A 13,163-nucleotide genomic window follows, 5' to 3' on the forward strand; every position below is an offset into this window, starting at 1 on the left:
CAGGCCTTTAATAACCTTGGTTGATTCTGCTTCGTTTGCAAAGTGGAATTACACTTATACCGTGCTGCGTTTTGAGGTAGATTATGTATAATGGTGCTTGCCGCACGATTCTTCTACTTAGCATAGCAAGCCGTACTGTTTTCTTAGCTTTTTTGCGGTTCCAAGCATATGTGCAGGCGTTAGCTGGTTGAATATCTTCATCCTGCTTACAGCTTAAGCTTCTTTGTATTTCAACATCGTTCTCTTCTTCTAGGTTCACGATATCCTTATTCATGGCGTTTTGTCTCTTTGTATCATCCATGCGTCGTCATTTCTTCTATCTGCGAGTCCATCCGAGTCCTCATGACGTCACCATTCGTCTTCCATTAAGACCTTTTTGGTTTCTTCCGGGACGGTACTTAAGCAATCTTCATTTCGTCTCATTTCCTGGTAGGGTTTTCTCAATGGATACCTTACTGTCTATGGTTTTCTGGGTATTGGTACTTCAATAGGTGTTGCTCTTCTGATAGGTACTGGGCAGAGTCCTACTGCGGCTCTCTGCTCGTTTATTTGCTCATACGTCACATATTTTGGTGTGAACGTTCCTGGTACTTCAAAATGGGCGACTGGAGTGCAGGCTTTATTTGGGACCGCCTCTCCACTTGGATAATGCACGCTTGGGCCGCAGGTGTCCTCATCTTAGTTTGCACTTCAGCATAATAGGGCTTATCGGATGGGTGATTGTTCGTATTCAGACCCAAATATTTATATTCATTTGTCACTGCAATACAATTGTCTTGCAATGACCATTTTAGACAATGTTTCTGTTTAAGACGGGAATTGCTATGCATCAGAATCTTGGATTTACTCTTGTTGATGGTTCTGAAGTTGCTTTCGGCATATAGGCCCAATTGAATTAACAAGGCCTACAAACCCCCGGGAGTTTTAGCAAACAACACAAGGTCGTCGGAATAAAAGAACCAGGGGATGCTATGACCATTTAACATTGGTGGATCTGATGTTATTTTTGTAAATGATGGGCCCATGTCTGAAATGAAAAAGTTGAAGAAAGCTGAGACCAATACACAATCTTGTTTCATTCCCCTATAAGTCTTAATGGGGGCTGAAAGATTCCCATTCATCGAGAGCATTATCTGTATTGACATGTTAGTGTGAAATTGCTCTATCCAATACTGCACTGGTATAGGACATTGCACCTTCTCCAACTTTACCATTAGCAACTGCCTTGACACAAAGTCGAAGGTGGCTTGAAAATCTATAAAGGCTAGATAGATATATCGCCTGATGCCTTTCTCTCTCCTGTTGTTGTATTGCATGCAGAGTTATAAGATTTACTGTAGTTCCCATTCCCAAAAGCAACCCTGTTTGAAATGCGTCTGCCATTTTGGAAGCATTCATCCATGCCGTAAAGTGTCTAAGGAGCAGCCTACCAAACACCTTGCCTGGCACATCTAACAGAGTGACTGGTCTGTAGTTTTTTGGTGCTTGTCTGTCACCCTTCCTATATAGAGGGATGACCACTGATTTTTGCCACGAACCAGGAAATTTCCATGTCAATATGAACTGTTTAAATATTAGAGTTAGAATTACAGCCCAAGCCTCTAGATTTTATTTCATCATCCAGTTTGATAGCCCGTCCATGCCCGGGGCCCGGGGCCCCGGACATACTTTATTTGTGGATCTGCAGTCAGATGTGCTCTGTATCGAATGCAAAGTTGTATAAACCAGCTTGGATCTCATGTTTGTACATATGAGCCAGGTTCATATCAGCTTATAAAGTTTTATAGTATATAACCCAGACCTCCTTTGGAACCACATTAATTTGAACATTCATTTGGCTAATGCCTCAAACTTTATTCAAAAGTGCCCAGATTTGAGCAGAATTTTTCGAGGCCAGGGAGCGCAGCATAATTTCTGCATCATGCTGAGAAAACATAGCTTGTCTGCTTCTTACCCAATTTCTATAGTTGTTTCTTAAGATTCTTAGATTGTTTTGTGTGGATGATGATTTGTTTCTCAAAACCAGTCTTTGGCTAGCTCCATATTGGGCTTTTTTTAAGTACTACCTCGTGATCATAAGCATGTAGGCAGGAGTCTTCTCTGGATTTTGTGTTATGTGTCTTATGCTTATACTTTTGCAGCAAGGTGACATAAAACCCACTCGCTACAGGAATAGGCCAGACTGTAATAAGATGTCGACATTGCTAACCGAGACGTGAAATCATTGAAGGACACTGGTGTCCATCTAAAGCGATGTCTTGCATTGGACGCACACAAGTTGTTAAAGCTTGATATCAATGTCTGATTGTCCCACTTGCCACAAGGCCATGTTAGTTCTAACAAGTCATGATCACTGGAATTATGAGCTCTTACATGGAATGATTCTGCAACTGCAAACAGATTTTCGCTAATATATATATATATAGTCAATGAGAGCTGTTTGCTTCCCTCTGTGCCAAGTGTGTTTTGGCGGAATGTCGCCCATGATGGCCCCATTTGCCATAAATAGGTTCATTCCTTCCACAAGGGACTTCCAGCGGGATACGACCTACTATTTTGGGGCACTGTTATTTTCAATACACAATATTTTCAAATCCCCCGCTAGAATTATGTTCTGTATAGTAGAATCCATTTGTATGGTTACTAGAGCTTGCTCAATATCTATCAAAAAGACATCATCGTTTATTCCAGTACACATTTAACAAAACAAACAGCTCATCACAAAGCTTGATTTTGACCACTTGAATGAACATGTTTGGGGAGAACCAAGAGGTTAATATCAATCCTGCGGCTGCCCTAACAGCAACCATCAGCCCAGCCATAGGTTTCCCTCGAATTGGTTGTATGGCTGGGTGGGGTACAACCTTATGGTTCTCCCAAACAGGAGGACTGAGTAACCATACCTCCTGTAATGCTATGATGTCATATCTAGTGAGGGGGTTGTCCTTTGAATACGTAAGATGTTTATGGCCTCTGATGTTCCATGAGGCAAATAAGTACTGTGATGGATTGCCCAAACTTGACTGTTCATTCTCATTTTCTAAAGAACACCTAACATTGGGGACATCTTGATAGCAAGTGAATTTGATGTTTTGGGGTTGATGCAAATATTTGACAGTTTGTAGATTGAGGCCCCTGTAACAAGGGTTCATGCTTCGTACTTGTTTACTCACTAAATTAAACCCTAAATTAAATATTTCCTCCCTCGCCTGCCAAATCAAGATCATCATTATGCCCGGAACGCACGGTTTCCATGACAACGGAGAATATACAACTGAACTGGCCGCGCGCGCGCACAGACTCGAACGCCGGCCAGCATTTCCCTCGCCAGTTCCACAGATGAGCGCTTGTACCAGGTTAGCCATGTCCTTTTCCTTGTATGGCCCTTTTGGATGCCCCTCCCAGCATTGCATTCTAACTTTGAAGCCTAAACTGTCTCTCGTTTTCCCCCGCTTCCCACTGCCAGGCAGTCCTCATCCGCCCCTGTGCACTCGCACATGGCTGTTCCACCTACTAGTGGAGGTATGGACTACGGCAGTATCGCGGAACGCGGCACATGCGGTCCCTGTGATGACGGAGCATAAACAACTGTTCTCGCCGAGCGCGTGAACCAGTCTCCTCCGAGACACACACGCCGGCCAGCACACCCTTCACTAGTCCTACATATGAGCCCCTATGCTAGGCGAACCCCAGCCCCGCATTTTGAAAGTGAAAGTGAATGTGTCCGTGAACCTGTACAGCTTTCCGGACGCATTTCTCAGCACTGCTTTCATCCCGTGAGGCGCATACTCTTTCTGTTGCCCATCCTGCCCTTTCCTTAGTCAGCCCTCCACCCTTGTGCATGGGAGTCACATTAAATGTGGTGCGGCAAGCATACACAAGTATGCGCCCTGCCCTTCTGCCTACCATAGAACCCTCGGGGAGATGTCAGGCCCTGAACAAGGAGGCACTGCCTAAAGTGCACATGTCCTGGTTTTCTAAGCCATAAGTCACTGTTATGGACTCCCCCTATTACTTTAATTTTTTCCATAGCCATGCAATGCAGCAGTAATGATTTCATTAACTTTACATGTGGATAGCGAGATCCACTGACACGGTTTTTCTCTCTCCTCTTGTTGTCTCATTTGATCTCTCCAGGACCTAACCCCCTGGACACAAAATCATCCTTGGGCATTACTACCCGGAGCCAACAAGTAAACGGCACCATAACCACACTCTTCAAGCCAGCAGGTATTACACAGTAATGATGTTTTTCTCTCTGGTTGTATCCAATGTATACACACAGGACCCTTTACTATTCACATTAAGTGGTCTGCCTTTTGGGTTTCCAATTACCCCATCAATACCTCCGCACTTTTCTATCCACACAGAATCTCCTGTGCCCTCTACTACTTTGCGGGATCTCACTACCACTTTGGGACCCGTGTGACCACCCACGCTGTCCAACATCAAGCCTCTCTGTGATCGAATCTGAGCTCTTGGGAATATCAGCACCGGCAGGTAAGACATCAGGCCGGCACTGTGAGAATAGATCCATCACTATAGTGCCCACTAATGAATGGCACAGCATAACTTTTCTCACCAGAGTTTTCTGTACCCGCCACAGGGTCGCCCACATGGAGCCCTTATGCTCCGCTGAAACGTGATGAAAACAGGGAACACCTGATCAAGTCGGTTTCTCTGTATACAGACCCTGTTCAGTCAGCTTCTGCCACGTTGGCAAAGATATCTTTTATCCTATGACCCGGAACATTCATTGTTCATTTGAAATTATGCCTTCTCAAGGGAGACTTTGAAACCCCTTGATGCACCGGCACCTTCTCTTTCCTCCCACCTTATTACAAAGAATTTCTGTATTTCTTTAAGTCGATGAAGTAATAATCGATTGCTGTATATAACTATGTACACATTTTGTGTCAATGGAGTTATATATTGATTTTTGCACATGTATTTGTACACTTTGTAATGCTGTGTTATTGCATCGTTCTATGATGTCATTGTAAGTTGTCATATATAATTTTTGTTTTGGTTGTTTAGATATTAATCTTGTCACATTTGTTTATTAACATATTTTCACATGCTAAAGGGAATAAATATTTGCTTTTGAGTATCTAACACACAGTCACAGTGAGTGGTTATTACTTTTAGATTTATTCCTTGGATCTCTAATTCGTGAGACCTGACTTTAGATTCCACGGACAGACCTAAAACCGTACGTCTGTCTCTCTTAATACCCACTTAGGATTGAAATATTGTTAGTAAGGGTACAAATATTTGTTTATACATCATTAAGCCCAATGACATCCATAGTTTTACAATGCCCGGATTGATGCCATCAATAAACTCAATGACATCAATATCACTAGAACACAGATCCTCCAGTTTCACTATTTCACCCATGATATTAAGAACATTTGTCCTATTTAAGGTGTAATAAGGGAATGGTTTCCCCCTACATTGCAAGATTAGGTAGTGTGTAGGAATTATTACTTGTTTATTTTGTTTCATCATTGACCATGAGTGTTGGTTATTAAGAGTGCTTTTAGTATCCTTTAACCACGATTGGGATACCAAATCAGAGAAGAGAATGGTAGTGGGTGGAAGGGACGCGCTCAAGTAACACAAGTAATCGCAATTGTATTATATCCTAATACAGAGGTGTCCACAAAGATGTTGTCATAAATGGTGAGGTTTATTCAGCAAGTTGGACAGCCGACACATGTTTCGACCAACGGGTCGTTCTCAAGTCTGTGTGGATTCCATAAAACACATGCATCAGTACAGTTTTAACACACAAAAATAAGTAAGGGGAGAACAAAAAATTGTTTTCAATTCCAAGAAACACAAAAGTTATAGTCATTGTAAATACAGCATGACAGATACATGAACACCATAAATTGCCATATATTAAGTAAGCACAGGCATCAAAAAGCGCGTCCCTTCCACCCACTACCATTCTTTTCTCTATTACTATTTCCAGCTTGGGTGGATAAGCTGGAGGGTGAGACAGGGTCGCTGCCAGTTTTGTCATATTGCACTTTAATTTTTTTAAATTTTGATGTATATAACATAAGAGTGGTCAAGAGAGCACAGCACATATATCAAATCCGCAGGGATACCAAATCATTCTGTTGTGATTTAGGCTCCACAGCTCCAGCCAATGGAGTCCTTGTCACAATGGTAGGCATCTTATTTGACGCGGCAGGAAGTGAAGACATAAATAAGCCCACTGATCTATTTGTTCTCGTCTTGCCTCTTGGGTTGTGGTGAAATTATTAACAACTGGAGGGCATTGTTCACAACTACGTATTCGTTGTTGAGAAGGATTCCAAAATATTCTTTTAGGAATGTTTAGATTTTGCACAGCAGGATCTTTCCTCTTGATGTTGATTGAGCCTGATGATGTGCTTTAATTGGTGTTGCCTCATAAATCAGTGGTGGAAAGGCTGCTGTGGCAGTTGTCCGATGTGTCTCTATTACCTCAAGCAATGAGTCAAGGGGTTCATGTTCCAAATTGCTACCTTGCCCTGGCTTAGGTATCATAGAGTCGGTCTGGGTCAGAGGTTTGTTGCGTAGTGACTACGCTGTTAATACGCATGTGTGAGCGGGGACGAGGCTCGCGCATGCGTGGTTGGAATAAAGACGGTCCTCCGGCAGTAGGCGCCGGGGACCCGAGCAGACTACACGTCTCCCGTGTGGTTCCTCCGGCGTATATGTGTGGCTGCGTGTGAATGCAGGTGGGGGCCCAGGCCAGCCCCCACCATTCCAACATTGGCGATGAGGACGACTCTGGTGCAGTTCTTCTCTGCTCTGACGGCATTAGAAGCAAAGAACTTTGCTCCGTGTCGGCACGGACCTACACGCACGGCCGGCGGCCATCTTTATTCACACGTGGATGGCAGCGGTTGCGGCCCAGGTGGGTGCTTGTGCGCCGACTGCAATCCCCTGAGCCTTGTGGCTAATTGTTGGGACCTTCCACAGCCCTAGCCTGCTGCAGGGCTGTGGCACAAAAAAAAAAAGGAAAGAAGGAAAAGCGCGGGAAGAGAGCCCTGGTGAGGGTGCTGGACACTTCTTCACACGTGGACCCACTGGGCTGGGTTCCACAATCTTTCATCTGGGGACCAAATCTTTGTTTCACCTGCAGAGGATAACAACATCCCGTGAGTATGTGACTCTGCTGTTGCCATGGGTGAGGAAGAAGCAGAGGGGGGTGCCCCAATCCCACGCAGGATGCACAGCACTTTGGCCCCCATGCCTGAATTTGACACCACGGGCCCGCCTACCAAGTTGGGGCCGAAATGGCTTCTGTGGGTTAAAAAACTAGAAATGTTTTTCAGGGCCTCGGGAGAAACGGATGACGAGGCGAAGAACGCCATCATGGTGTACTCTGCAGGGACGGAGGTCCACAGAATATATGACTCTCTCAACATCCCGGTGGCACATACGACGCCGTGAAACAGGCTCTTCAAGACCATTTTCTTCCCATGGCGAATGTGGACTTTGACAGATTTGTCATGTGTGCCGAGAAGCAGCTGGAAGACGAATCGCTGGACCAGTTCTGTGCGCGGCTGAGGCACCTGACAAGCTCCTGCAGGTGGGTGAACGAAGAGGAGATGGTTCGGAACCAACTGCTGCAAGGGTGCAGTTCAGGGAAGCTGAGGAGGCAGGTTTTGAGAGAGCCGGGGTTGACCCTGCAGCAAATTCTGGACACTGGGAGAGTTTACGAATTGGCGGAGGCAAAGGGGGGCGAAGATGGATGCAGCCACGCACTCTGGCAAGGGCGAGGAGGCATTCGCTATTGGACGCTCTGCTCCAGGGAGGGCGAGATGGACACCAAGGAGAGGGGATGACCCTCCAGCACCTGGGGGCGCTCAGTCGTGTCCCTACTGCGGGTGTGACCTGCCGCACGTAGGGGAGTGCCCAGCCAAATCAAGGGTCTGTGGCCGGTGTGGCACACCAGGACATTATGCTAGGGTGTGCAAAGCAACCGCGCCGGTAGCAGCCTCGAGAGGACCGGCGAGAGTTGGCATAGGCAACACACGAAGGGCGAGGAATGTGGCGGCTGTCGAGCAAGGCATGCAGGACCTGAACATTGCTGAGGAGGAAGAGGAAGAAATCTTCTTAATTTCGAGCATTGCCAAGGGCCCTGGAGGAAGCCGACAACCGACATGCACGGTAAACATTGGAGAGGTTTCCAACCCAGTCCTCATAGATACGGGGGCATCCATCTGTGTGCTAGCAACTGACCATTACAAGGCACTCCCTGGCCCGCCCGAATCGGCAGAATCCATGGCGCGGATATACGCATTCGGGAGAGACTTGCCACTCCCCATCCAAGGGGTGTTTGTGGCACCGGTGTCCCACGGACAGAGCAAGATAAAAGCGAGGTTCTTCGTCACAAGTGTGAGCCCGCATTCCCTCTTAAATTGTGCTGCCTTTGATCAAGCGCTGAACCTGGTGCACTTCACGTTTGCTGTGTATCACACTGACCTGGAACGCCTGCTACAGCGCTTTGACATGATCTTCCAAGGCATAGGGAAGCTAAAGGCTGACCCCATACGGCTTCACATCGACGGGTCGGTGAGGCCAACAGCGCTCAAGCATCGCCGCATACCGTTCCACTTGAGGGCACAGGTGGAGAAGGAGCTGCAGACGATGGTAGACCTAGACATCATTGAGAGAGTGGAAGGACCTACCCCTTGGGTCTCTCCGATCGTGGTGGCCCCAAAGCCCAAACAACCTGGAGCAGTCCGCATCTGCGTGGACATGAGGCTGCCCAACCTGTCGATCAAAAGGGAACGCCACCTCACGCCCACCCTGGATGACATTGTTGGCGAGTTGCAGGGGGCGAGGGTGTTCTCTAAACTGGACTTGAGATCTGGCTACCACCAGCTGGAGCTCCACCCTGAGTCAAGATACATTACGACCTTTACGACTCACGAGGGGCTGTATCAGTTTAAGAGGCTCAGCTTCGGGGTCTCATCGGCAGCAGAAGTCTTCCAGAATGCCATCAGGGGGGCCCTGTCGGGACTCAAGGGAGTGATCAACATGTCGGACGACATCCTGGTGTTCGCGAAGTCGGAGGCAGAACACCTGAAGCGCCTGGAAAACACCCTGGAAAGGCTCTGCAGCCTTGGGCTGACCCTCCACAAACAAAAATGTGAATTTTTGAAAGACCGGCTAGAATTCTTCGGCTTTGTGTTCCATGCCGGGGGCATATCCCCGGATCCGGAGAAGGTGAAGGACATCCAGCAGGCCGCCCCGCCGGGGTCACCCGCAGAGGTCAGGAGCTTCATGGGGATGGTCAATTACTGTGGACGATTCATTCATGACTTGGCCTGCCTGTCGGAACCCTTGCGGGCACTGACCAGAAATGACGTAGTCTGGAACTGGACCGGGAAGGAACAGAGGGCGTTCGCTGCCATCAAGAACGCCCCGTCGGGGTAGGAGACGATGGCCTTCTTCAATCCAGACCGGGAGCCAGAGATCGTAGTGGATGCCAGCCCGGTGGGACTGGGGGCGGTCCTCATGCAGACGGATCCTCAAGGGACCGTGCGGCCCACTACATATGCCAGCAAGGCTCTCACGAGACAGAGAGGCACTATTCACAAATCGAGCGCGAAGCTTTAGCGATCCTGTGGGGCTGCAGATATTTTCGGCTCTACATTTTGGGGAAACCTGTAGTTGTCATGACGGATCATAAGCCCCTGATTCCAATCATGTCTTGGGCATCATTCAAAGCACCACCGCGCATCGAGAGGTGGATGCTCTCGCTGATGGAGTATGGGGTCAAATTGCTGTATCGTCCTGGCACGAACAACCCAGCAGATTATTTGTCCCGACACCCGGGCGCTGGGCGGCCCAGGGACTCGGCGGAGGTGGCAGACTGTGTGGAAGCGGTGCGCCTGGTGGTGGAATCGGCACTACCCGTCGCCCTAGCGCGCCAGGAGATTGTCGATGAATCGAACGCAGACGATGTGTTCCTGAGGATCAAGGAGGCCGTATCAAGTGGCGAATGGCGCGAAGTGCTGATGAACAATGCCAGAAGGGGCAATGAAGCACAAAAGGACTTGAGGGCGCTCTGGAAGGCATGCCACGAGCTGTCGGTGGCCGAGGACGGTCTACTGCTGAGGGGGCACCAGATAGTCATCCCACGCGCTCTGGTGGGCAAAGTGCTGCAGCTGGCCCACAAGGGGCACCAGGGGACGGCAAAGACGAAGGCACGCCTCCGTTTGAAAGTGTGGTTCCCGGACTTGGAGAGCAGAGTGGATGAATTTGTGAGGGCTTGCATTCCATGCCAAGCGGCGAGTCCAGTGGAAAGAGGGCCACCCATTCAAGCCATGGAGAGGAGTGAGCGCCCGTGGGGGACTGTGCATGCAGACTTCGGGTCCACGGGCTGGGGAATGTACTTTTTGGCGGTGACGGACCAATGGTCCCGCTACCCTGAGGTGGAGCTGGTCGAGTCCACGGCCAGTGAACACACCATCCTGGCCCTGGAGAAAATGTTCGCCACCCACGGATTCCCCCTGGAGATCTGCTCAGACAACGGGTCGCCGTTCCAAGGGCAGCAGTTTGCTCGTTATTGTGAGGAAAGGGGGATAAAGCATCGGAAAGTCACCCCACTCTGGCCCAGAGCCAATGGGGAGGTGGAACACTTAATGCGGACGCTTAACAAAATTTTCCGCATATCGCTGAATGGAGGGGAAGACCTCCGGCGCAACCTGTTTGAGTTTCTACGCGAGTATTGCACGACCCTGCATCAATCTACTAGGGTCGCGCCAGCGGAAGCTCTCTTCAAACGGACACCCTGAGCACTGTTGCCCGAAGTGGAAGGTCGTTGTCCGGGAGAGATTGACAACAACAGGGTGCGAGCAGAAAGGGCTGCCCAGAACGAGAGAGAGACTGCCCGGCGAAGATTACCGGAGAGGGCGATTGCAGTGGGGGTCACCGTGCTGGTGCGAAATAGGAGGCCGGAAGGAAAATTGTCGTTACCCTACGAGGCGCAGCCGCTGGGGGTGACCCACGTCAAAGGATCCATGATCACTGCAGCCAATACCCAGGGAACTGTCACTAGGAACGCATCATTTTTCAAGCGCATCGAGGCAGCGCCAAACCCGGAAGAGAGCGTCATGCAGGGGCCAGTGCATGACGCCGGATCGTCACAGAGAGACGATGGACTGCCAGAGACTCCAGGGACACCGGAGATGCCCACAGCTGAGGCACGCAGGTACCCAAGCCAGGCGCAAGCTGCCGCAGAGGTTCCAAGACTTTATTATGGACTCTGCCTCGTAACCGGTGAAAGACTGTTCGTTAACGTTTGAATTGCCATTGTTGATTGTTTTAGTTGTCATGGTTTCTTGTTTGGGAAAAAGGAGGGATGTTGCGTAGTGACTACGCTGTTAATACGCATGCGCGAGCGGGGACGAGGCTCGCGCATGCGTGGCTGGAATAAAGACGGTCCTCCGTCAGTTGGCGCCAGGGACCTGAGCAGACTACACATCTCCCGTGTGGTTCCTCTGGCGTATATGTGTGGCTGCGTGTGAATGCAGGTGAGGGCCCAGGCCAGCCCCCACCATTCCAGCAAGGTTTTTTCTTATTTCGTGTCATTTTAGTGTATTTACTTATAACTGCATGGCTTGCTTTTTGTGGGAGCAGTTTGGGTAAGGCAATCTTGTTTATGAACTGCATTACACTCGGACGCTTAGTAGACACTGTTAATTTAATGTTTTTACTTTTTTTAACACATGTCTGTTTTCTTACTTTCTTTTTTGGTTTCTGAAAGAAATTGTAGAGGCCTTTGCCTCCTTCATCCTTAACTGGAATCACATTGTTTGCATCTAGAGTGTCACGACTAACATCACTTTCACCGCCGTTTTGTATTATTGCTTCACTATTAGCTACTTGTTTCCCCATAATAGTGCAATTGTTACAGGTTTGTTGATTAACTTGCCTGCTACTGGGGGAGCAACTTATAAATCGCTCCAGTAATGGATGTGTTTGGGACTCTAGGAGATTTGGCCTACTACCGACAGTGGCTCCATATGTGCTCTTGTCAATACCTTGGTCATTTCGAGCACATTCCCGAGATGAACTCCGGCTCCCCGTTCTACTTGAGTCTTGTTAGGGAGAATTCTCTGTTTAGGCTGAATTTCCTAACCTAGTGAGTCCCCTAGCAGCTTTGCTGGATTTCTGGAGTTTGTTTTTTTTCATCCTGCCAAGAGTGAGACTCTTTTCCTCCCACTCTTGGACATGAATGTGGTTGATTCCTTTGAATGTCAATGTGTTCTATGGGCTATGGGGTCTTTTACTCCATAGGGCCGCAAGTGTTTTGCTATGTGTGTTACACCGCACTCTCCGTGCCGTAACACTGGGGTGTCCTAGAGGATCCCCACCATAGACCCCATACCCTGGGACTGACTACTGTCTCCCAGGGCATGTAAAGTCACCATTGGCTTTACTAGCCCTAAATTTACTAACAGAACTAGTACAAACCATCCTATTGTGGACGTACTGGTAGGGGTAATTTGATTACCCCTGGGTCTGTTGTTCGAGGGGGCACTTTCCCGTCCCCACTCGTCGAGTTTTGGCTGGTGGCAGTGGATATTACTTTTTATATTCAACCGCGAATATATTCCTATGGGATTCTTCCCATTGTTGGAGGCTAATACTTTTTCACATTAGTCTCTAACATACCGCCGGTTTATTTGTCTTAAATAAATCCACCGGTTGGTATTTTCTGCCAGAACTTGGTTTTTAAAATGGCGTATGTGTTCGCCTCTGTAACTCCAAACCAAAGGTTGAGCCCTTTGTTCCACTTTTGGCGGGCTTCTGCACAGAAGCCCTCCAGAGTGTTGCCATTCTGTCTGGATACCACAGGGGGTGTGGGAGGGGGTTTAGGCACCCTGGACTGAGTTGCCTTGCCAACTCAAGTCGCACTCTGGTGTGATTGGCCCAAGTGGTGAGCCGTCCTGCTCACCACTTAGCGTGTTTGATTGACAGCTAGACTGAATGAATGGGGGTTTTCTGCATAAAAGCAGGGCTTTTGGGACTGGATCTTGAGAAGTCGCCACAGGACCTAAGAATCCGACGAGGGTAAAGCTGAGCCGACCTGCAACGACGACACCTCCGGTGGAGCCCTGCTGAACCGACTCACCACTTCCCAA

At 48.5% G+C, this 13,163-nt stretch overlaps 1 long non-coding RNA gene across 1 annotated transcript in view; it reads left to right on the forward strand.

Annotated features, from left to right (window-relative positions):
* Positions 1–3,236: 3,236 nt before the first annotated feature.
* Positions 3,237–13,163, forward strand: part of LOC138452650 (uncharacterized) — a 32,622-nt gene continuing 22,695 nt past the window's right edge. Inside the window, exons 1-3 of the long non-coding RNA XR_011260290.1 lie at positions 3,237–3,356; positions 4,138–4,230; positions 4,371–4,500. This is a non-coding gene — a long non-coding RNA (uncharacterized lncRNA). The remainder of the gene's footprint in view (positions 3,357–4,137; positions 4,231–4,370; positions 4,501–13,163) is intronic.

The sequence above is a fragment of the Ambystoma mexicanum genome, chromosome 4p (assembly GCF_040938575.1).
Source record: "Ambystoma mexicanum isolate Mex_15411 chromosome 4p, UKY_AmexF1_1, whole genome shotgun sequence".
NCBI classification, from domain to species: Eukaryota; Metazoa; Chordata; class Amphibia; order Caudata; family Ambystomatidae; genus Ambystoma; species Ambystoma mexicanum.